The 25,283-nt window shown below is 50.0% G+C and overlaps 1 protein-coding gene and 1 non-coding gene across 2 annotated transcripts in view; both read right to left on the reverse strand.

Annotated features, from left to right (window-relative positions):
- The window catches only part of LOC136541644 (uncharacterized), a 25,902-nt gene extending 14,072 nt beyond the window's left edge, over nt 1-11,830 (reverse strand). Inside the window, exons 1-2 of the transcript XR_010780427.1 lie at nt 11,694-11,830; nt 10,862-10,971 (exon numbers count right to left, since the gene is read on the reverse strand). The gene's annotated coding sequence lies outside the window, so the exon portion shown is untranslated. The remainder of the gene's footprint in view (nt 1-10,861; nt 10,972-11,693) is intronic.
- Nucleotides 11,831-23,202: 11,372 nt separating this feature from the next.
- On the reverse strand, nt 23,203-23,311 carry LOC136547837 (small nucleolar RNA R71). The gene has a single exon (XR_010781785.1). It is a non-coding gene; the product is annotated as a small nucleolar RNA R71 (small nucleolar RNA).
- Between the last annotated feature and the right edge of the window lie 1,972 nt (nt 23,312-25,283).

Genomic DNA, 25,283 nt, shown 5'->3' on the forward strand with positions numbered 1-25,283 from the left:
CTCGATGGCTCGAGTGACGTGCTTTATGAGCTCGCTAACGGGGATGTTCAGACGGAATCCGATCCCGTTTGCTTCGCGGTAGGGTCGGCGAAGCCCTCGGGTGGCGTTCCATTACTCCTTGGCCCGCCTTCCAATAGATTCCCCCTCAATGGGGTTTCTATGGGCTCGGCTAGAGGCTGGATTGAACAAGAAGGTTGAGATGACCCTATTCGCCTTAATGCGGGTCGGGCAAAGGCCGTTGAGGCTCATCTGTGTTTTCTCCCCTGGCTCTTGTTTGACGCGAGGCAGCCCCGGACCCTTCGCTGGTCAGCCTTCGAACCTCGGTCTCTCGATCTTGGATCGAGCGGCTCGAGCCCCCGAGCCCTTTAGGGTCTGTTAGGGGTCGGCCGTGTTTTCACGCGCTACCCCGTCCTCGGTTTCCGTGATCAGAGGGGCTGAGTTGACGACACTTGCCTCGATGGCTCGAGTGTCGCGCTCAATGAGCTTGCTAACAGGTATGTTCGTGTCGAATCCGGATCCATCATTCGCTGACGGGGTCGGCAGAGCCCTCATGTGGCATTCCACTACTTCTTAACCCGCCTCCCGGCAGATGCCCGAGCCGTTTGCTGGGCTCAGGTGGCCCGTTGGCCTCTCCTTGACAGAGATTCTGTGGGTCTGGCTCGAGGTTAGAATCAAACGAGAAAGGTCGAGATGTCCCTGTCCGCTTTTGAACGGGGTCGGGTGAGGCTGCTGGGGCTCATTTCGGTTTTTCTCCCCTGGCTCTGTTTGACATGAGGCGGCCTCGAGCCCTTCGCAGGCCGGCCTTCGAACCCCGGTCAGACGTCGCTCATATTGAATGAGGCGGCTGCCGCTTCGTGACGCAACACGAAGCATTGAGATGCAAGGATTTGCATATGCAACGTTTGGATGTATGGATTTAGCATATAGTTTAATCAAAACAAAAGCGGGGGTCGGTAACGTTACCTTGGTGGTATGAGCCGTCGGAAGCTCCTACCAGACATGTCCATGCCAGGTTCGGGTCCAACGTTTGCGATGAGGCCGGCGTAACCTGCATAAGCATCGCTATTTTTGTTTTCGTTTCTTGGCGGCGATCCGAGCCGCTTGATTGATTTTTAAGCGATCTGTCAGCTTCCCCCTTGAAAGGGGGCTCTGCAGGTGGACCCCTCCAAACTCCTTTTGGGAAGGCGGGAGCTAAGGCTAGTAATGTGAGGAACTGTGAATGCGATTATGCTTGTGAACAAAAAACATCGTAGCCATCGGGGCGTAGGGTCTAGTGGTTCGTCCAGTTGTATTCATCGTTTTATTCCCACACGCCGTGCCTCCGGTTTCTTAAACATAAGGAGGGGTTGGGCTAAGAGGATGTTTAAACAAACAGGCGCCCTCGGCAGCCCCCGAGCGATGTCCGTGCCCCTGTCGTTGCTGGGGCCGGAGGCTCGGTAAAGGATTTAACACTCAAAGTAAGTAAACATGGGTGCTTATCTTTCAATTGGTCGTTCATTTTTTGCCTGGGCCGCCCGATCGACCCAGGAGGCCCATTGGGCTCCCCCTGGAGGGAGGTTCCATCGTTGGGTTGTTCCATGGTCCTGCCTAGGGAAGCAGAGAGTCGCCTGTAGGTGAGCGTGCCTCGGTTCTCATGCCCGGGGTGCATTAGTGGCGGGCCATGCCCGGGTGACGTTCTGGCTTACCAAGCGATGTCCCGTCGACCAGAGCGCGTCCCGTCGTTTCCGACGCGTCCCCTCATATTTCTGTCAGCATTGATTTCGCATTTGTATTGAATAGGGGAAGGCAGAGAGTTTTTCGTCCGAACCTTTCGCCTTTCCTTAGCTGCTAAGCCCCCTCTTTAAATAGGAGGGGGGAAAGAGTTCTCGTCCCACCTCCCCGCCAGCCTCTGAGCCGCCACCTCTTCTCCTTCCTTCTCACCGAATGCATCGGCTCCTAAGTAAGAGAGGGTAATGCCAAGGAGAGAAGAACTCACAGATCCGCTCATGAATCTGGAGCGCGATGTCGAGCTAGAGGTCATCCAACGTAGATGAGATGGCGCGGTTCGCCTGTGCTGAGGAGGGGTTGCCGCTGCCGAAGGAGGAAGGGCGCCGGAGGGTGCTGAGCGTTGTCGATTTTGCCGTCGTTGGTTGCGGCCTTCCTTCAGTGGGAGGCGCTTCCTGCCCCGACGCCGTTGTCAGGGTTGCAGCCGATGATGATGGCGTAGTCCCTGGGCGTCCCGACGGAGGCGCCGCTATCGGGGTCGCGGCTGATGACGATGGCGTAGTCCCTGAGCGCCCCAGTGGAAGGACACCGTAGTCGCCGGCGTGGTGCTCATCGTTGCAGATGATGGCGCCTTCGAGGATCCCGTGAAGCGATAGGACGTCGCCGATGGGGAACAGTGCGCGATGGCCACAGTAGACGAACTGGGCTGTGTACGTGCCCGGACGTTGCCGATGGAGAGCTTGGCGCGGCGACCGCAGTAGTACTTGTAGTAAAGCTAAGCAGAGATTGTAATTGAATAAGTTTGTGGGAGCCCCCGAGTGAACAGTCCTTTGAATTTTAGGAGTACATTAGTCCTTTGCGTGATGAAATCACTTTGTAAGTGGTGAATTTGTGCAAAAATGAACAAATTTTCATCTTTTGTTACGACAAATAGTTTTTCAGCTTCCTCTTTTTGTAGAAGAGGTTTCGATGCCCTCCGACCCTTCCCATGGCTCAAGTTGCAAAAAACTAGGAGTGCGGGTGAATTAGTTCTGATTACGCTGGTGAGCAAAGAGGTTGTAGCCGCTGGGGCATGGGTCTCCCGCAGTCCTACCAGTTGTACTCAGAATTTGTTCCCGAAATCTTAGTCCTCAGGACTTGTTATGAGAAGATCGGAAAACTTGGAGAAAGTTTGCAAAGATAACACAGGAAGTGTTTGCAAGATAAACGTACTTGTATTATTTGTATCAGCCCCTGAGTGAGGTTCGGCCCCTCGCGATTTGACGGGGTCGGATGTCACTAAAGATCGGGGATTTGTAAAGACAAAAACTGATAAGAAAAACATGCGTTTATTTAAGGGTAAAAACGACGTAGCTGGTCAATGTTCCAGGCGTTGGTGAAGACCTCGCCGTTGATGGTTTTCAACTTGTAGGCGCCTGGGCGGAGTACTTCCGCGATGATGTACGGCCCCTCCCTGGGCGGGGAGAGCTTGTGGCGGTCCTTGTTGCTCTGCACGAGGCGAAGGACAAGGTCCCCGACGTTGAAGGCTCGGTCCCGCACCCATCGACTGTGGTACCGTCGCAATGCCTACTGGTACTTGGCTGAATGGAGGGCGATGTCGCGGGCTTCGTCTAGCTGGTCCATGGCGTCTTGGTGGGATGCCTCGGCCCCCTATTCATCATATGCTCTGATTCTTGGTGCCCCATAGTCATGGTCCATTGGGAGAACGGCCTCAGAACCGTAGACCATGAAGAAAGGTGTGTAGCCGGTGGCCTGGCTAGGATCGGCGACCCAGCGCACGCCGAACTTGTTCAACCGGTTGAAGATCCTAGGCTTGAGGCCCTGCAGGAGCATGCCATTCGCGAGCTCGACCTGCCCGTTCGTCCGGGGGTGCGCGGCAGCCGCCCAATCGATTCAGATGTGTTGTTCATCGCAGAATCGAATGAATTTCCTACCGGTGAACTGCGTGTCGTTGTCTGTGATGATGGAGTTTGGTACTCCAAAGCGGTGGATGATGTTGAGGAAGATCAACACAGCTTGCTCGGATTTGATCGTGGAGATCGGTCGAGCTTCGATCCATTTCGTAAACTTGTCTATGATGACAAGTAGGTGGGTGAAGCCTCCGGGTGCCTTTTTGAGTGGCCCAACCAGGTCGAGCCCCCAGACCGCGAAGAGCCACGTGATGGGGATCATCTGGAGCGCCTGGGCCAGGAGGTGAGTCTGTCGAGTGTAGTACTAACACCCTTCGTAGGTGCATACAATTTGCTCGGCGTCGGCTACTGCAGTGGGCTAGTAGAAGCCCTATCGGAATGCGTTTCCAACCAAGGTCCTTGGCGCGGCATGGTGACCGCAGACCCCGCTGTGGATGTCGCTCAGCAGAAGTCTTCCCTGTTCGCTGGGGATGCAGAGCTGCAGGATCCTGACATGGCTCCGTTTGTAAAGTTCGCCTTCTACAAGAACGAAGGACTTGGCGCGGCGTGCGAGCCATCGGGCTTCTGTCTTGTCTGCCGCTAGTGTGTCACGGAGGAGGTAGTCGAGGTAAAGCATTCTCTAGTCGTTGAGAGGGTCGGGCTCTGCTGCTGGATCTTCTTCAAGCTCCATGACCTCGGGGTCGGGCAGAGCAATCGGCGGGTCGGCCCCAGGGGCCAGATCAGATGGGTCATCGTCGGCCCGTTCCAACCCCTCGTAGCGCACCGAGGGCTTGTGTTGATCGCTGGCGAAGACACCCGTCGGCATTGGCTCTCGACTGGATGCTGCTTTCGCGAGCGCGTCGGCTGCTTCGTTGAGGCATCTTGGGATGTGATTGAGTTCGAGGCCGCCGAATCTGTCCTCCAGCCGTCGGACTTCTTGGCAGTACGCCACCATCTTGGCGTTGTGGCAGCTCGACTCCTTCATGATCTGGTCGATGACCAGCTGGGAGTCACCCCTGATGTCGAGGTGTCAGATGCCCAGCTCGATGGCGATTCGTAGGCCGTTGATGAGTGCTTCGTATTCGGCGATATTGTTTGATGAGGGGAAATGGAGCCGAACCATGTACCTCATGCGGACCCTAAGGGGTGATACGAAGACTAGTCCCACGCCAGCGCCCTTTTTCATCAGCAACCTGTCGAAGTACGTCATCCAATACTCCTGATCGACGACTGCTGGTGGCATCTAGACCTCGGTCCACTCCGCGATGAAGTCGGCCAGCACCTGGGATTTGATTACTGTTCGGGGGGGCATAAGTAATGCCTTGATCCATCAGCTCGAGTGCCCACTTTGCGGTTCTTCCTGTGGCATCCTGGCTACGGACGACCTCACCGAGGGGGAACGACGTCACGACTGTCACATGGTGTGACTCGAAGTAGTGGCGTAGCTTTCTCTTGGTGATGAGGATGGTGTAGAGGAGTTTCTGGATTTGGGAGTAGCGGGTTTTGGAGTCGGATAGTACCTCGCTGATGAAATATACAGTGCGCTGCACCTTGAAGGCGTGCCCCTCTTCTTCCCGCTCTACTACTAAGGCGGCGCTGACCACTTGCGTGGTGGCTGCTATGTACAATAGGAAAGATTCTCCGTTGCTTGGGGGAACCAGGACTAGGGGTTTTGTTAGAAGTAGCTTGACCATGTCAAGCGCCTCCTAGGCCTCGGCGGTCCACTCGAAGCGGTCGGCTTTCTTTAGAAGTCGATAAAGGGGGAGTCCTTGTTCGCTGAGGTGCGAAATGAATCGGCTGAGGGCGGCGAGGCACCCTGCGATCCGCTGAACCCCCTTTATGTTCTGGATCGGGCCCATCCTTGTGATGGCTAAGATTTTCTCCGGGTTGGCTTCGATGCCGCGCTCGAAGATAATGAAGACGAGTAGCATACCCCTCGGGGCCCCGAAAACACATTTTTCGAGGTTGAGTTTGATGCCATTTGCCCGGAGTCTCGCAAAGGTTTGTTCAAGATCGGCGATAAGGTGGTCAGCCCGTTTGGACTTAACTACGATGTCGTCGACGTAGGCTTCAACGGTTCGCCCGATGAGGTCCCCGAAGCAGTTGAGCATACAACGCTGGTAAGTTGCCCCATCGTTCTTCAGACCGAAAGGCATTGAAATATAGCAGAACGATCCGAAGGGGGTGATAAAAGACGTCGCGAGCTGGTCGGACTCTTTCATCGCGATCTGGTGGTAGCCGGAGTATGCGTCAAGAAAGCAGAGGGTTTCGCACCCTGAGGTAGAATGAACTATTTGGTCTATGCATGGCAAAGGAAACGGGTCCTTCGGGCACGCCTTGTTGAGGCCTGTGTAGTCGACACACATCCTCCATTTCCCGCTCTTCTTTCGCATAAGAACGAGATTTGCTAACCACTCTGGGTGGTGTACTTCCCTGATGAACCCAGCAGCCAACAGTTTTGCTATCTCTTCACCAATGGCCCTGCGCTTTTCCTCGTCGAAGCGGCGCAGGCGTTGCTTCATTGGCTTGGAGCCTGGGTGGATTTTCAAGGTATGCTCGGCAACCTCCCTTGGGATGCCTGGCATATCTGAGGGTTTCCATGCAAAGATGTCTTTGTTATCGCGGAGGAAGTCGACGAGCGCGCTTTCCTATTCAGAGAAGAGCGTGGTTCTGATGCGGACCTTTTTGCCCTCGGAGCTGCTGGGGTCCACGAGGACCTCCTTAGACCCTTCCGCCGATTCGAACGACCCGGTTGATTTCTTGGCGTCGGGCGTTTTTTTGGCAACCTCCTCCCTGAGGGTGGCGAGTTCCTTGGAGGCGATGACTGCGGCAGCGTGGCCGCAGCTTTTGACTTCACACTCGTAAGCACGCTGGAAGGAGGTGCCAACGATGATGACCCCGTGGGGACCCGACATCTTCAGCTTGAGGTATGTATAGTTGGGGACGACCATGAACTTCGCGTAACATGGTCATCCTAGGATGGCGTGGAAGGTTCCGAGGAACCCTACCACGTCGAAGGTGAGGGTCTCAGTCCTGTAATTGGACTGATCCTTGAAAGTGACGGACAGATCGATCTGTCCTAGTGGTATGGCCTATCTGCCAGGCACGACACCATGGAAAGGCGCTCGGATGGGGCAGAGGTTTGTTCGGTCGACGCCCATCTCATCGAGCGTCTTGGCGTACATGATGTTGAGGCCGCTGCCTTCGTCCATCAGTACTTTCGTGAGTCGCTTTGGGCCGACGATCGGATCGACAACAAGCGGGTACCTTCCCGGGTGTGGGATGGCATCCGGGTGGTCGGTCCGGTCGAAGGTTATGGCGGATTCTGACCACCGAAGAAAGGCAGGCGTGGCTGGTCCGGCCCTATAGACCTCGCGGCGTGCGACCTTCTGGCGGCACTTGGAGTCGTAGGCCACTGATCCTCCGAAGATCATGAGGGCGCCGTTCGACGTTGGGAAGGCGTCGTCCTTCTCCTCGGCGTCGTCTGTGGTGGGGGCAGGTTCCTTCCCCTGCTCCCCTTTGTTGAGGCCTCCGGACAAGTATTTGCGCATGAGGCCACAATCCTTGTATAGATGCTTGGCCGGGAAAGCATGGTTTGGGCATGGCCCCTCGAGCATTTTCTCAAAGTGGTTCAGAGTGCCCTCCGTGGGCTTCTGGCCACCCTTGCAGTCGGCAGCAGCCACGAGCGAGTTGTCGCGCCGTTGCTTCTTATTCTTTCTTTTGGAGGGACGGTTGGAGGCGCCTTCGTCGGCGCCCTCGTCCCGCCTCGTCTTGCTGTTGGAACGGTCGAAGATGGCTCCGACCGCCTCCTCTCCTGAGGCATGGCTGGTGGCGATATCCAGGAGTTCCTTGGTGGTCCGCGGGCCCCTGCGCCCCAGCTTGTGAACCAAAGACTCACAGGTTGTCCTAGATAGGAAGGCTCCTATTACGTCGGCGTCGGCGACGTTAGGGAGCTCGTTGCACTGCCGGGAGACGCGCCGGATGTACCTGCGGAGGGTCTCATTGGCCTTCTGGCGGCAGTTCTTGAGGTCCCATGGGATTCCAGGGCATTTGTACGTGCCCTGGAAGTTCCCCATGAAGATCTCCATCAGATCTGCCCAACTTTGAATGGCGTTGGACGGTAGGTGCTCCAACCACGCTCGTGCCGAATCGGCCAAGAATAGCGGGAGATTGCGAATAATGAAATCATCATCACTCGCACCACCGGCATGACAGGCAAGCCGATAGTCTTCGAGCCAAAGCCCGGGGTTTGTTTCCCTAGAATATTTAGGGATATTGGTAGACGGTCGGTACCTTGGTGGGAAAGCAGCGTTGAGGATGTGTCGGCCGAAGGCCTGAGGGCCTGGCAGGCCGGGGCTCGGGCTCCAGTCCTCGCCGCTGTCGTAGCGTCCGCCGCATTGAGGATGATAGCCGTGGCGGGCTCCTTCCCTCGCGTCGCCATGGGTGCGCCTGTGGGCGTCGATGGTGCTGCGCACGTCACGGTTGTGGCCGAGACGTTGATGCACCGAGATAGCGATGTGCTGCCTGCCGCCTGGCGATGTCTGGTGAACGGACGCGTCCTTGGTGGGGCGCACCGAGGGCGTGCGCTGGCTGGTGTTGGGCTCGCATCGCCGAGACAACGAGCTTTCCGCCTGCTGTGCCGCCGCACGCTCGAGCAACGTGCGAATTTCTCGGTGGGCCCGGCGATCCTCGGACGTCGTGGCCTCTGGAAGGCCGTGCAGCAAGGCCGTCGCAGCGGTGATGTTTTGGCTCGCCCGAGCGAAGTGAGGGAGGCTCCTGTCGTCGGTGAGGATCCTCTGGTGTATAGCGCGGGTCGTGGCGCGCGCGCGCCCACCGTCTTCGCGGTGTTCGATCTCGCGATTGATGTCAGCGTACTCCCGGACGAGCCCTTGTCCAGCCTCATCGATCTCTAGCTTCCAGGCTCTCAGCTGCTCCATCCTCAAGCGAGATGGGGCCGCTGCCTCCCCCCTGGTCCTGCCATCAGGGTTGCTTGTCGGGGTAGCCTCCTCCCCAGAGACACTTTCGACGTGCCCCTCGGGGGTTTGCGCCATGAAGCATTCCCGGGAAGGGTGATGACTCCCCCTGCTGGAGTCAGAGCTGGAGGACGATCCTGGCTCCTCCGTGAGGAGCTTGTGGAGAGTCTCCGTATCGTGTTCAATTACCCCTACAAACTCGCTGTCCGTGGGCGGCTAAACCATGCGTAGTGCCAGAAGGTGGCCAGCGGTCGCCGCAGCGTTGCGGAGACCGAATGGAAAAACGCTGTCGGGGCGCTCCGCACATGGCGTTCTGGAGAGAGGGTGATGCAGCGCGAGGCCTCCCTAGAAGACTGGGGTCCAAGGGAGATGCCGTGCTAGCCCTCAAGCGTCCGGTGGCTGAAGTTGATGTAAGGGAGAGACTGGACGGCCGTGTGGGCCAGCGCCAGCTCTCCTCCCAGTGTGACGATGAAATCTAGGTCACCAAAACGCACGTGTGCGCCCGGGACCCAGCTGATTGCGTGGTTGGCCATCCGAGGCCTAATTTGGAACGCGCAAAGTCCCCTACCTGGCCAACTGTTTCGAACAAGCACCGACAAGTAAATTTATATGGATGCGCATTAGGCCTGGATGGTGCGCTAAAGGACACAAGATTTATACTGGTTCGGGCTGAATGTCCCTACGTCCAGTCTGTTGCTGCTCGTGTTATTAGCACCGAAAATGCTTCGTAGTAGGGGGTACAAACGGTCGAGAGAGGGACTGGTCCCAAGTCTCTGATGGAATGGTCAAAAGGATGCCAAGAGCCTGGTGGCAGCTTGATTGTGTGTGATGTGTGTTGTGTTGTTTGTCAAAAGTCGGTCCCTTTGTTGGAGGAAGCACCTCCCTTTTATAGATGAAGGGGACAGTTTTACAACTGAGAGGGAAAGGGTGCGTATGCTACTGAGCCTTGTTGTTCACGTCTACCCAGCCTTGTTGTCCATTCCGGCGGATACCAGATAATGGTAAGCGCCTACAATACTGTCGATGCCACTGTAGAATGTCAGGATGGCTACAGAGTACTGCTCCGCGTAGGGTATGGACTCTGGTATAGTGGTTTTGACTTATGAGCCTTGCCCAGCCTTGCTCCGCACGCCTTCTGGTTCTTATGAATCCCCGTCGAAGGGACGTGGGGTCAGAGTCTGAAGTAGCGCTGTGGGCAAGGCCTTCCGATCGGAGAGAGCGTCCAGAGGCCGAAGCGAGTGCTCCGATCTGGTGGGCCCGAGGGATCGTGGAGTGGGCGCCGCTCCCTTGAGACCACAGCGCGGCGACAGCACATCCGTCATTGTGGAGGGCGCGAGCCCTTTCTTGGACCGTAGTGGTTGTCGTATGTCTACGTCGGGTTCCGTGTCTGAGGACTGAAGGCGGCGCCTACAACTCTGTAGGGCGAACAGCACGTGCCCGCAACACTATTCAGGCTCTGCCACGCCTGGAAGGGTCTAAAGCACCCATCCCGTCGTTCCCTGGCAGTACTTTTCCTGCCGGGGCGCAGGGTATGGTCCTCGAAGCCACGGTTGACCCGAACGTCTTGTCCTACCCTGTACCTATCATCATGAGGGAGCGGGGAGAGGTTGTCAGGCGAGACGAAACCAGTCTTCGGACATCGGGCGAGGCGTGGTCCATCCTCGGACGTCGAGCGAGGTGGAGCCTAGCTTTTATCCGTCGGGGGAGACCGAGCCCAGCCCTCGGGGGTCGGGCGAGGCGGAGTCTAGCCTTTATCCGTCGGGCGAGACCGAGCTGACCCAACGGCGTCGGGCGAGGCGGAGTCTAGCCCTTAGCCCTCGGGCGAGGCGGAGCTGGCCCAAGGGCGTCGGGCGAGGCGGAGTCTAGCCCTTAGCCCTCGGGCGAGGCAGAGCTGGCCCAAGGGCGTCGGGCGAGGGGGAACCAAACTCCCGTCATTCGGGCAAGAAACGCAGCGGCGCCCTTGTCCGTCCGGGAGTTTTTAACGTTCGATGGTTATTGGTTCCACCTCCTGGGGTACCCCGGTATTAGGTCCCCGACACATATTGAGGACAAAAACAGGACAACAAAAATACTACATATTCAGGATCTTAGAAGTCGGATCGAACCACAGTAATACTGCAGCACACCACACTAGGGAGGAAAATTTGAAGTATTTAAAGTCTACATCAATATGCAAAATTTGAAACTAAGTTCACAATTAGAAAGCAACTGTTCATTGTCTTCTATGAATTAGGCGACTGAACAAAAAGTAGTTCTTTTTTTTATCATAACAAAAAGTAGTTCTGAAGACATTACCGTAGAATGGAAACAGCAGTGCTTCCATTCCCACACCCGACTTCTAAAACCTTGGCATGATCTTTGCTGCTACAAAGTTCAGGAAATTCCGTAAGCAAATACCTCCTTTCCTGTAAAAGTAATACCAGGGTGATCTTCAACCTATGATGCACAGGTTTTCATTCTTAGTTTTACTACTTTGTATGCATTTGAGCTTAGTATAATCAGGGTGATCTTCAACCTATGAAGGGCAGGCCTGGTGCAAGCGGTAGTCTTACCGCCTGTGACCGGAAGGTCCCGGGTTCGAGTCGCGGTCTTCTCGTATTGCACAGGCGAGGGTAAGGCTTGCCACTGACACCCATCCCCAGACCCCGCACAGAGCGGGAGCTCTCTGCACTGGGTACGCCCTTTATAATCAGTCAAAAATTCCATTTTCTAAATCAATTTACTGATGAAAGGTGGGGGAAAAAATCAAAGATGACGTTGGAAAATAAAAATCATGGCACCATCAGAGACACATGCATAACTGAAGTCTGGTATACTTGGAACACTGTTTCTGAGGCTGCCGACCTATAGTGCGCAAACAGTGGTATTCTATTCACTTTATGTGGTAATGTCAGTAGACCAAGAAAGGCACTATATCCCAATTTTCTATAGTGACATGGCAATGCTGCAAAATCTGGGTGCTGCACAGAAAATAGGGTCTTGCAATCTGACAAAGACCCAATTCAATATGAAGGTTACAGGCATAGAATTTGATTTGAGAAATTTTTTACTAGTCCTGAACTCCTGATCGAATAAGCAAGGAATGTAGGAATAAAAAGGGAACTTGCGCAGAGGGCTGAGATGCAACCTTGAAGAACTTTCCGGACGCGTGGCGATGGTGGAAGCTTCTCCAGGCCTCCGACGAGGGCTACGGCGGCGAGGAGGTACTCGCGGCGGGCTCAGGAAAAGGGGAGAGGTGGTAGGAGAAGGCAGGTCCAGATTCCACCTCCTCCTTGAGTTCCTCCCACTCGAAGTCGTGCGAATGGTACTCCGCCTCCGCTTCGTCCTTGCCGGCGGTCTCCAATTCTCCTCCTGCTTCTTCCACTTCCATGGAGGGAGCGTGCCTTGTTTTGTTGTCGAATTAGCAAGATCTACCAGTCTTGTCGTTTCGATTACGGTCTGCCTGTTCCGGGGACTTCCCGGGGACCTCGCCCAGCGAGCTCAAGTCGCCACTCGCCAGAAGGTGCGCCGCCACTGCCGGGAGGATAGGAGCGAGCAGGGCACAAAACCTCCCGCAGGGTAACGCTGAAATAAGAAAGAGGCTTATACACAGGCCATTAAAAAAATTAACCCTACACAAGTGCCATCGTTCAGAACTTCTTTGCTCTCCAAGTCATTCCGTCGATGTTCTGTTCGTTTTCACCGTTTGAGAGTCCTGACAAGTGGGTTCGGTCAGTCAAAACGTCCATAATACCCCTCTCATCCATATCCTCTCTCTCAAACTCTCTCTCTCTTCTCATGCATGCGGTCGGAGCAGAGCTCGCCCGCGCACGCGCCCGCGGCGGCTGACCAGGGCCAAGCTCGACCCCCGCGCCCGCGGCGGCCGGGGCGGAGCTCGCCCGCGTCTGCGGTGGCTGGCCGGGCGGAGCTCGCCTGCGCGCGCCCGCTGCGGTCGGGGCAGAGCTCCCCCGTGCCCGCGCTCGCGGCGGCCGGAGCTCCGCTGGGCAAGGACACGAGCGGAGGAGGAGATGCCGGACGACGAGGAGCAGGCGGGGCCGAGGGCGAGGGCGACGTGCGGGGCCTGCAAGACGCTGCGGCTGCAGCCCCCCTCGGGCGCGGCGCGGACGCCCAGGCAGGGGACGACGTGCGAGGACCGAAGCGCGGACTGGATGCCCCCCTCGCGCCGTAGGTGCTCGGCCGCCGCCGTCCCCGCGGGCGCGGACTTGACCACGAAGAGCACGCCCAAGGCTTCGTCGGCGGCGAGCGACACCACCGCGCCCGCGCGCCGCGGCCGAGCGTGCGGACACGGCGTCCCCAGCTCACGCGTACATGCCCAGCAGCATGGTGGCCATGTACGGTTCGTCGGAGAGTGCCAGCTTCACGGCGTACCCGTGCAACGTGCGCCCGACCGCGAGGCCGCTGCAAGCCGGGTGGGAGGCCGAGAGGGTGTGCGTGGTGGGGAGGAGGCCGTGGGGGGACAACAGCATCTCGGAGAGGAGCGCCAGCACCGCGTGGTGGAGGTCCCAGGAGGAGTGCGCGTGGATGGCGGAGGTGTAGAAGACGGCGGTCAGGTCGGGCGTGCGGCGGAGCAGCGCCACGGCGAGGTCCAGGCGGCCAGACGTGGCATACGCGCGCTGGAGACGGAAGGCCATGGCTTTGTCCTGGTCCACGCCGGCGCGCACCGCCGCGGCGTGGAGCTCCAAGGCGCGGCGCACGGACGCGCAACCCACCAGTAGCGCCGCCGCGCGGTCCGCCGTGAGGGCGCCATGCTGGACACTGTCGTGAGGCCGAGAGTTTGAGAGAGAGAGAGGACAGGGACAAGAGGGGTATTATGGATGTTTTGACTGACCGGACCCACTTGTCAGGACTCCCAAACGGTGAAAACGAACAGAACACCGACGGAATGGCTTGGAGAGCAAAGAAGTTCAGAACGATGGCACTCGTGTGCGGTCAATTTTTTAATGGCTTGTGTGTAATTATAAACTTTCTTAATGGCATACATGTAAAAGCCTCAATAAGAAAGAGAGAGGGCAAATGAAAAAAATGGGAAATTACCAAGTGAAATTACTTCTATCAAACTATTAATATTAAAGAGCAAAATTTTGTGTATGGTGTCTCTCACTCTTTCTTTCGTCCGTCATACATCTATATCAATATAGAAAAATTCTACAGTGAAAAATTCTTTCTTCCTGTCACTCTCTCTACATCCATCACATATCTTACATCTACATATCTAATATTAAATAGTGATTTTTTTCTTTCTGTCGTCTCCATCTATCAGTCTCTCACTCCTCTTTCGTTCCTCGGTCCCGTCGCTCACTCTCACCATTCCACTCTCTCCATCTCCATCTATTTGTCACACTCTCTTCTCTATCTCCACTATTTTGCACAAGGAATCTTTTTACACAACAAGTCAACATCGCCATCTATTTGTCCCACTCTCTCAAACATTTTGCCCAAGAAATCTTTTTACACAACAAGTCAACATCGTCATCTGTCTTACAAGAACAACAATTATCTTATAGACACCAAAAGAATAGGTTCCACAAAATTAAACATAACTTTCTTCTAGAGGTTAGTTATCTTGCAAATACCAAAAAAAAGGTTCCACATAACAATTCCTAACTTCATGTAGAGGCCATCATGCCATCTTAACTCCACAAAACAACATGCCTACCAACATGCCAAGAATAAAAACACAAACAAAAGTTGAGAAAGTAGTGTATCCATTCTTCATCTTTGCTTCGAAGGCTTTCAACTTCTTCTCCTTGGCTTCCACCTCTGTCTTTCTTTAGGTTCTACCTCTGCAATAACTAGTTCATCTTGTCAACCTCTTCAACATGCTATATCACCCCTGTTTCGACCATATCATCACCAACACCCTGCATTGTCTCCCTCTTGAACCTCTACATAGCATCACATAGGTCTATCAACAAACCCTTCACAGAAGGCATATGGTGCCTCATCAACCCAAGCAAAGAACCAAAAATCCAATGGCGCCACAAATTGAACAAATCGATAACACATAGCACAACATTGATTAACCAAAATGATGATAACATTGGATCTTGGTGGTTTATCCTAGCTCTCTTGCATCTGTAGTACCTCCAACCTGAATTCTCGTCACTCTGCGAGATCAACCTTGGCACCTTCATCTTGCAATGGCACTCAATAGAGGGCTCATAAGTTAGGGGGATTCGCGATATGACATGAATCACTACTAGGAATATCCACTTCTATGACAAATAGCTTTCATCACTGAAGAAGCCAAATTCGTCATAATTTTAGTTTTATGATGAATTTATGACAAAAAATGGTTCGTCATAGAAGTCGTGTCACTCGTGCATATCTATGACAAATCTGACAAAATCATCATAGAAGTGTCTTGATCTATGACAAAAAACAAACGACATAGAGTACCATCAATTATTGAAGGATTACCACGAGGCCCAAGTGAATTTGTCATCGACTAGGCTGAACGCCAAGATACTACAAGCTGAGTTGGACGTCGCGCGCGACGAACTTCATTTTTCCATGACTGAGATCTCCAAGGTGCGAGTCGACTGGGAGATCCACCTGGAGCAGGGCCAAAACATGATGAACATTCTTGTAGATCTAAGGATGCGGGTCAATACCCTCGTCCTGTGCGTGCAAGCCACCATTAACCCAGGCTTCCCCGTGCGAGCAGTGGATAATCTGTTCATCGTAGAGGAGTCGTTCCAAGCCTTGCCGGCCTGCCTTCGAGCCATGGTGACCGAAGCCATTCGTTAGGGGCTATCGTGGCGCTGGCAGCTGCCCCGCTTCAGATTGGCGCATCGGTTAGTGTCCGGGTGGTGGAGCAGGGTTTTTCGCCAGAATCGAAGGATGATGACATCGTCGATTTGGTCAAGAGTTTTGAGCCAGCCGCCAACGCCGTCTTAGCGAAGGTGGACGTGGACGAGATCCTACACGCTCGCCTCGACCCTTGATCTATGGAACATACCAATAGTACTAGTAGTCATGACTAGGTTTCATCTGTGGGACGCCCTTGCGAATATGTGAACTGTTATTTGCATGCATGTCTGTGTGAACTTTTGTTGCACTTTGTATTAGGTGGGTTAAACTCTGTTGAGCGTGGTGTAGCTCAAGTCGTTTGGTCATTTTGTAGTTGGTTTCTTTTAGCTGTAGATTTCTTTCTAGTTGTCTTTGATATGAAACTTAATTTGCTAAACATTCATGAGTGCCTTTGATCTTTGTTAAAGCCAACTCGTGTCTTTGATAAAATTTGTTGAACTTGAAAGAACCATGAAGTGAGAAGTTTATCTAAACAAGTCTCGTCTTGATCTAATGCAGAACGGAGGAGCCAAAGCTATTGACTTTTACTACGAACACAAGAAAGTTCAGCCGCTGCGTATTTGATCTCGTAGGACAGTAGAGTGCCGTAGCAATCAGTCTACCCCTTGACTACCATGACTGCTTGGATTGGAGTGAAATAAGTATAGAAAAGACCTATCACAACCGCACCAGACATTCAAGTCTCAAGCATGTCATGGTGGTCAAAAGCTCTTTTTCTCGATTCACTTCTTTGTCCAGCTTTCCTACCGCATTCGCTTTATTCTCATATTTTACCGCACTTGCAAGAAAGTTCGAATGCGGCACATGTGATCTTATCAGACACTATACAGTATAGAGCTATGAGTAAAACTATTGCGCATGGAGTGCACTCGGTCACAACATTTGTATCAGTAATAGTAGTAGTCATGAGTGGCTTTCCCCTTTCGTCGATTGACACTAACCGAAATCATGCTTACAGATGGCAACTAGTTACCATACCACAGATGGGTACTCTACAACAAATGATCACAACTTTTCCCCCAACCATGTCCCTCTAGTATATTCAACAAAATGACGTTTACCTGATTCTTGTAAACTGTTTGCTTGCCTGATAGTCCGAGCAACGTAAATTTGAACGGGCCGGACATGTAACTAGTTTCAATTTTATTTGTTTCCTTTAGGGATTCAATGAATGTATTCGTACAAAATAGGTTTCCCTATATAATGTGAGATGTGTCTTGCATGTGCTGTAAAAATTGAATAGCTATGCGGCTCTTCCGTTAGGCATTACATCGACGCAAGACTTGATCGAATGAATTCCGTTATGCATGTTTACCATACTACAGATCAGAAAGAGTACCAGAAACAAATCTGCAGGCAAAACCAACCAACAGGGACTAGAAACCAGCTACCAATTGAGCAAAGGACCTGATCTACACCATGCTCAATAGAGTTTAACCCACCTAATACAAAGTTCAACAAAAGTAAACACATACATGCAAATCAGACTTCACAAATCAAAACCTCTGTACATTTGAATGCGTCTGACATAAAATGCAAGGGAGGATACATTAGGAAGAGTAACAACATAAGGAAAGAGTAACAACATGTACTCCATCCGTACTCCCAACATAAGAAAGATACATCAAATATAACGTGCGATACATCAAATGAAACTTTATTTACTCCTCTACTCGTCATTGGTATCACTATCCTCGTCCTCGTCCTCATCGTTGGTATCAATGTCGTCGTTGTCCTCCTCTATAGCCATGAGGCCCTTTTGCTCATCAGCGGTGACATGGTTGGCCACCTACTCAGCATCGGCACGAGCTAGGTTGCGCTAGTGCTTCTCGATGTTGTGGACGGTGTTGATTCCCTGCATCGCAACGCTAGTGTCAAAGCCATCTATCTAACTCTGGTATCAGGCGAGGATGTACTCCATGTTGTTCGTGTGATTCTTGTTCAGGTAGGCTAGCAGTTCTTCTAGGACATCAGCGAGTTGGTGAAAAATGAAGACGTAACTGCTCACCTTTTCCTTTCAAGGTGGGTTGAGGGTGCCCACCCTTGTGTTCTGTAGCACATGCCTGATCTTCAAGAAAGCCTTACTCATGATGCCAATGGCCCAATCATCTCTATCTCCAAAGGGATCCACTAGAGGTTCATCTTGATTCACCACAGGCATGGCATCATCCTCCTTCACCACGGGCATGGTGTCATCCTCCTTCACCACGGGCATGGTGTCATCCCCTCCCGTGCGTGCTTCACAGAAGGCTCGCCCTTCACCATGGCGGTGGCTAAGAGTGAAGCAGGTTTGGAGAAGGCAACCACACATTCTTGGCGATTTTAGATCTGCAGTGGGAATGTGAGAGCTCGGGGAAGGAAGGAAAACAAGCGGAGTTGCGAAAGAGATCATGGTGGTTAATATATCACTACTACAGAGGAGCCATTGATGTTTTGTTTTTGGGGAACAAAGAGGAGCCATTGGTATTGAAATGTTACTACACACGCAAGAAAGTCCGACCTCTGTATGTTTGAACGCGTCTGACACACTACACAAACATTAGCTTACATTACAAACAAGTTAAAGTTGTTGCAAAATAATGACAGCATCCATCCAAGAGGAAATTAACATGTCCATAGTCAATCAAACAACATTGATCCATTTAAACATTTCATGACAGAGAGATACATCAAATGCTGCTTTATTTACTACTTTGCTAATGACTCCAACTCCAAGAACAAGGGAACATAGGGAAGATAGTAAGGTCTGCCGATGATTTCTGGCAGGATGTCATGTCTACCATATGGAATGTAATGTGCAGGGATGACATGAACTTTTATGTTGTCCATGTTATATGCGATGACGGCTCTTTCCACCCTAACCCCAACAAAGAAAACCAAATTCCATTCTGGGTGAACTATAACCGCTGTGTAACACAACTCAAAATCAAAGTAACCCATTTATTTCTTAGTCTTTCCAAACAACTTACGCAGGCTGATAGTATGCTTCAATGTCCATTTATTATTAGTACCATAGTCTTCAAGGATCCAGATCGAAAGCTTGGACATACTGCGACCACCAACAATACATTGACACAAGTGACCCTGAGCTTGATGGATGGAGTGTGAAAAACCACGCAGCCTGTTAGGAATTTTCCTCCATGCCTTTCTTTCCATATCCATAGCAAGTATATGACAGTAACCCTCGCAAGAACCCAATATAGTGCAGATAACCGTTAAGAAACACAGTTGCTGATTTTGAAAATGTCCACTCAGCCTCCTCACCCTATTTAGATTCCTTAAAGATCCATGTTGTAGTTTTAGATGAGTAGATGTCGACACCCACACACTGACCATTCTTCTCCATATATTCAAACACATGGAAGTGCGAGGAGGCTGTCGGATCAAACCCCAATCGAGCCTCACCAACAGAATGGATTCTAGGCGGCAATACCTTCAACTCTTGGGTTGCCAGATTACAGACGACATAGTGGTATCCATCATCCCCAAGGCACCAGCATAGGATGAGACCATTGCAGCAATCTGAGACAGCTACATTATTCATGGTAAAGGGCAAGAAGGACAAGGAGGGGTAAACATCGATGATGCTAGTGAAGTTTCATAGGCTGTAGATTCCATCGTAGAAGAAGCCGACCACAGTCTGGGGCATCAACTTATGGTTGTCCGAGATGAGGCATTTCTAGGAGTGACAGGCACATTTGCAGCAAAACAAGGAGCGGGCCTTGGGAATGAGGCGGCGGTGGATCTCGACAAAGACATCGTACATGAGGCTGGCCAGTGCATTTCTCTTGTTAGGGGCCTCCTCCATTTCGTCAATGTGCATGCCATAGGATGAGAGCTTGCTCAGTATGAGATCACTGAGGAGGAAAATAATCCAACAAAGATCCATCAGTGAAGTCCACAGCTCAGACCAAAGTACAACTTTAACAACCATTAACAATTTTCATGGTACACCCTTATCTAAATTTAGAGTAGCACCACATAGATATATATAACTCATACTAGAGTAGCAGTTAATGGAGCTATAACCATTACAATTCCAGCTAAATCAAGTCTAACCATCACACTTATAATTAGTACAAGAGCTCAGAGCTTCTTCCATAGGAGACAGACAAAGATTAAGAGGACTACAATTACAATAGTTTTGAAGGACAAAGAGGGTGGAGCAGTTGTTGGGTTTTGAAGATAGAAGTCATCATCATGAGCTAAGTCTAGATTTGAGTTGGTTCTTGACTTGAAGGTAGCAATTCCTTCTTCATAGAAGTTGTACTTTTTATAACAAGCACCACAAAACCTATGAACTTGTCTATGGCAGTCAGGCCAGTTGTAGTAAACTCCTGGCTCACGGCCATCTAACACAACATAGCAGGGATGACTCATCTCAAATCTGCACAACCCAAACAGGTTGCCTCAGTTTTCACAAGTAGAATGTCAGTGAACAAGTGGTAGTGATCATCATTGGCATTAGTAGCAACATGTGTAGCTTAGACATTAGTGGCCTCAGTCATGTGAATGATGGACACAAAACATTGATTTGCTTTTGATGCCTTCATCTTGTTTGAAACCAAATGGATAACTTGGTTATCAATAAGGAGAAGACACAGAAAGCAAACATATGAGCTACATCCTAATACATCCAACAACCATGTAGACATCATTGGCATAGAAATGTGGCCTTAGATATGTTACAAGTTCAAAATACCATAAGAACTCACTGGTGGCACTGGAACATATGAAACAGAAATGTAGAATCAAGCAAGCAATGGATAGAAAAAATAGTTTAAAGCAGAAGCGAAGGGCCTATTTGTTTACCTAGACAGATCTGCAAGTGACACGCGTCAGCAGAAAACCAACCGGTGCCACCTCCTAGTTCTTTTCATCATCATTGGCCTAACCAGATCTGAAACACTACAATGTTTCTTGTATACCTCATGTTCAAGCATGGACCAAAACAGTGAAGCGAATAGGAAAAGGCAAGGAAGGAGACATGCGAATCGGATCTGTCACCTCTGCCACAGCACACGATGGACATGGACGCTAATGCCGCCGCGCTCCACCGGGAAGACCTGCCACCTAGCCTCTGAAAGGATGCTTGAGCCACCACAGCACACTGGGGATCCTCCATTGCCACCACCGCCGCAAGTCCAACATGCACAGATTTGTTTCCACTTGTAGGGGATATATCCAATATATAAGTCAACCTATCCACACACAAAACATATACTACTCCAAAGACACGTCAACACAACCAAGCGTCTAGCACAATGGTGGAGGCAGTCTATTCCTTGCTTTGGGTCCTGAGTTCGACTCCCAGGTGTCATGGTTTTTTTGAGCTTGAATTTATTAAACCCCGGTGGCAACAAGTGACACGCAAGCCGTTGGGTCCCATAGGTCGGATAGAGAAAGGGTCCACAAGTGACACGCAAGCCGTCGAGTCTCATAGATCAGATGGAGAAAGGGTTCACAAGTGACACACAAGCCATCGGATCCCACAGGTTGGATGGAGAAAGGATCCATAAGTGACACGCAAGCCGTCAGGTCCCACAGGTCAGATGGAGATGGAGAAGGGTCCTTGTCGACGGTAGTTAACAACCAATTTAAACTATCAATTAAACATGTATAAGGGCATAAATATAAACACTAATGAAGGTTTAGGGGTTTAAACTAATAATTTCCATGAGTTTTGGTGAATCTATGTTTCTAGCAGGGTTTAATAAGAAAACTGCTAAGGAGGACCTAATCGTTAAAGGAAAATACGGAGTTCCACCATGGTACCTACGTGGGAAGACTCTAGAAGGGTCTAGAAGCCACATCACCGAAGCGGAGGGCCACCCCCTGATAGGTGGGGCTGCCCAGCCTATAGGTGGGGCCACCCGCCCCCCTGGGCCCATCTGTCAGCCAATTTTGTATGTCGGTCTCCCACTGCCTTTGAGGATGTATCTAGGCCATTGCTTAAGTCAGTTTGATCCAAGGGCTCACGTTGGACCCTTAGGGCTATATAATTCAGCCCCTGCCTACCCCTAGGCATCAGAAGTCATCAAGTCATTTGAGAAGACAAAAACCCTAATCTCCTCAGAGCTCCTTCTCCTCCATAGCATAGCTAGTTAGGATAGATCTAGAGGGTGGCAAGTAGGGCTTCGCTTAGATTCCCGATCTTGTCAAGAGCGTGGTTTGGTATAAACTTTGTACCCCTCTCTCTCTCTCTTGTTTTTCCATTATTTTTATATGCTAGTTACAATTGTTATGACAATCTCAGTGTTCATCGTATTCATGTTCTTCATTATGATGTTCAACGTCAATTTTGATTATATACTTAGTATAGCTAGTTTATCATTGTGTTTATGCATAAGTTCGTATAACGCTCACTCTGATGTACATAGGGTGGGTGGTCGACATTGTGTAAGCGTGGTGCTTATACGTTGTTTACCTACGGATACACCCTATATTCTAGGTCATGTGGTAGATCGCGGATGTGACACTCTTGTTGAGTCCTTTGTAGTCCACTCCCCGAATATAGGTGCACGTAGGGTCCGATTATGAAGGTAGAATGAGCTCTGCCCTCAATCATCCTTAGTAATATCCCTTAGGTGTAGATATAATGATGATCTTAGCCATGATTACTAGGTGTAATTGCACTAATCAAATGTATGCTTTGACTTGTAATTAACAATGACTTAGGAATTATTCCTCCATTATTCTACCTGACCATGCTAATGCTATAGAAAGGAGTGCTTTGAGTGATTTATCATTATTATTACTTATTATATACATATTTTATCCTATGACTTATCCCTGTTATGAGTAGAACATTGGTTATGGTTTATTTCTCCTTCAATAGTATAAGTTATCAATACATATCCATGCTAGACCTTCCCAGTGGTAAAAATATAAATAACGATACTTGGAATACTCTTGGGTAAAATGCTACAATGGTATATTATCTATGCGCTTATGGATACTTTTCATTCATAGATTTATATATATTCTCTCTAGTCACATAATTAATAAAGAACTGCTTAGTGTTATTCAAGTAGTAATACTATGTAGTACCAACAAATATCTCTGCATCAACACTAGGGATGACAACCTAGTAAAGTTAGGGATATAGGTTTATGATAGGTGGCTAAGTACTTCAAACAAGTGACATGTTAAGAAATACAAACAAGCATTTTTGGCGCCGTTGCCGGGGAAGGTAACTAGCAAAGGAAGTATTGATAAACTTATACTTATTAATGGGATCAAGATAACCATTGACCTCTGCTCAAACAGGCTTACCCTTGTTTTGTCTACTTATGTATCTTATGCAGGGTAATGTATGACCGGTTTTGACCTTCTAACAAACTACGTTGAAGATCCAGAAGCATTAATCAGTGGAACCAGAGCTAAACTCAAGAAAGTCTCAGCTTTGAAATCAGAAGATAACCATATAAGGCAAAGCTTAACACCAGAATTTGAAGCCATGGCTAATAGGACTCTCCGTGAATTCTCTGCTCCAACTACGACCAACATCCGTACAAGACCGACAGTCAATGTCAGAGACAATGGATTTGAGCTTAAGCCAGCTCTAATCAAAATGGTGCAAGCAAACTAGTTTTGTGGAAAGGCACATGAAGATGTGAGTGCACATCTCCTACACTTCCTAAAGATCTGCAAAACCTTCACCATCAAAGAAGTGACCCAAAATGCCATACTACTTTGCCTCTTCCCATTCTCACTTTTGGGAAAGGCAAAGCAGTGGTTCTATGCCAATAAAGATAGAAATACTACATGGGATAACTGCTCCACTACCTTTCTAGCAATGTTCTTTTTCATAGGCAAGACCAATGCTCTGCGTAGGAGAATCTCAAGCTTTCAACAACAACATGATGAATCTGTCCCTGAGGCATGGGAATGCTTTCAAGACTATATATCATAATGTCCTCATCATGGGATGGAGAATTGGCTACTTATGTAGACTTTCTATCATGGGCTGACCAATAGTACCCGTGAGACTATGGATGCTGCTGCTGGAGGTGCATTTTTGTCACTTACACTTCTAGCTGCGACCACTCTTGTGGAGAAGATGGCCTCCAACCAAGGCTAGAATGAAGAACGTGTTCAGGCCCGCCAGAGAGGTGGAGGTATGCATCAACTCAAGGAGGTAGACATGCTATCTGCCAAGATGGACCTACTAATGAAGAAGCTTGAAGATTGAGCTAATGAGAAGCAAGAAGTCATGCACATTCATGATTCTCGCATGACATGTGAAGTGTGTGGAAGCACTAGGCATTTAGGGAATAACTATCATGAGACCCATGAGGATGTGAATTTTGTCATCAATAACAACTACTTTCGTCCTCAGTAGAATCAAGGATGGAACCAGCAACAAAGGCCGAACTACCAAGGTCATTATTAAGGTAACTATCAAAGTAATAATTTTAATAATTTCAATCAACCACACTTGAGAGAATTAATTGCTGGTCAATCCAACATTATGGAGGGATTATCTAGAAAGGTAGCTTCCAATGGTAAAATTCTAGAGAACATAAATAATAGAATGGATAGCTTTGCTTTTGCTATTAAGAACGAGCATAGCTTTAATAAAATGATAGAATCACAAATAGCTTAGTTGGTGGCTGCTGTTCCTCTGTCCGATAAAGATAAGATTCCGGGGCAACCGAAAGATCTAGAAACTACAAATCTTGTCGATATTCACAATGCAGCTTACTACTACATGGAGCCATCGATGGGAAGGTGGATAGATTATACCTTGCCTGAGAAGAAGAGCGATCTTGGAAGACATGTCATCCCCATCGCCATTGGACCTCACATCTTTCAGGAAGCTCTCTATGACTTCAGAGCAAGTGTCAACATCATGCCTAAGGTAATCTATGATAAAATTAAAGGAGATGCTTTGTTGTACACAATTATGCATTTGCAGCTTACAGATCAGTCACTCTGTTACCCCAAGGGAATTCTTGATGATGCCATTATTCGAGGGTGACAATCATATGTTTCCGTAGACTTTATGGTTTTGGAAACAAGTGGAGATGTAAGGGCACCCATTATCTTGGGCCAACCTTTCCTAAGCACCGCTAAAGCCATCATCTACGCGGATAGTGCCAAGATCTGCTTCACAATCAAGGATAGAAAGGAGAAGTTTTCTTTCAAGAATCGCATCTTGCAATCTCCTAGTCATCCACAAAAGGCATACCTTCCTAAAGGGACAACAGTAACCAAGAAGAAGAAGAACCAAAGAAGGAGGAAGAACAAAGGCAGGCAACCACATGAAGAGACAATCAACATGATCAACACACTCCGATCAGAGTACGACCACCTCCTCGCTTTGCCATTCTTCACTAAGAAGGAAGATCCTAGCGTACCAACGATCGAGTGTACCATTGGACAAAGAATCTTCCACAAGACCTTCTGCGACATTGGATCAGGGGTCAACATAATGTCCAAGGTAATGTATGAATATTTATTCGGAGATAAACCTTTGTTCACTACATATATGCAATTACAGATGGCAGACAAATCAATCTGATTCTCGGAGGGGATAGCAAAAGATATTATGGTAAGAATACATGATCACTATGCCCCTACTGACTTCATGGTTCTGGACATGGGTGAAGAAGAAGATGATACATCCATCATTCTTAGAAGACCGTTCCACAATATCACCAACGTGATCATCTACGTTGGATCTGGACAAGTCCACTTCCAAATCCCTAGAGAAAAGGTATGCTATTATTTTAATAGTTACATTGCTTATGAGCAGCCAAGGAAGTCCCGCTCTAGGAGGAGACGTCGATCATCCCAAAACCAGAAGAATCAATCTCCATAGAATGAATGGGAGGAAGATAAGGAGCCGGAAGGAGTTGTAAAAGATGACCCCGCTCAATCAAAGTCAAGTCCACAGACC

This window comes from Miscanthus floridulus, chromosome 3, assembly GCF_019320115.1.
Source record: "Miscanthus floridulus cultivar M001 chromosome 3, ASM1932011v1, whole genome shotgun sequence".
Lineage (NCBI taxonomy): Eukaryota > Viridiplantae > Streptophyta > Magnoliopsida > Poales > Poaceae > Miscanthus > Miscanthus floridulus.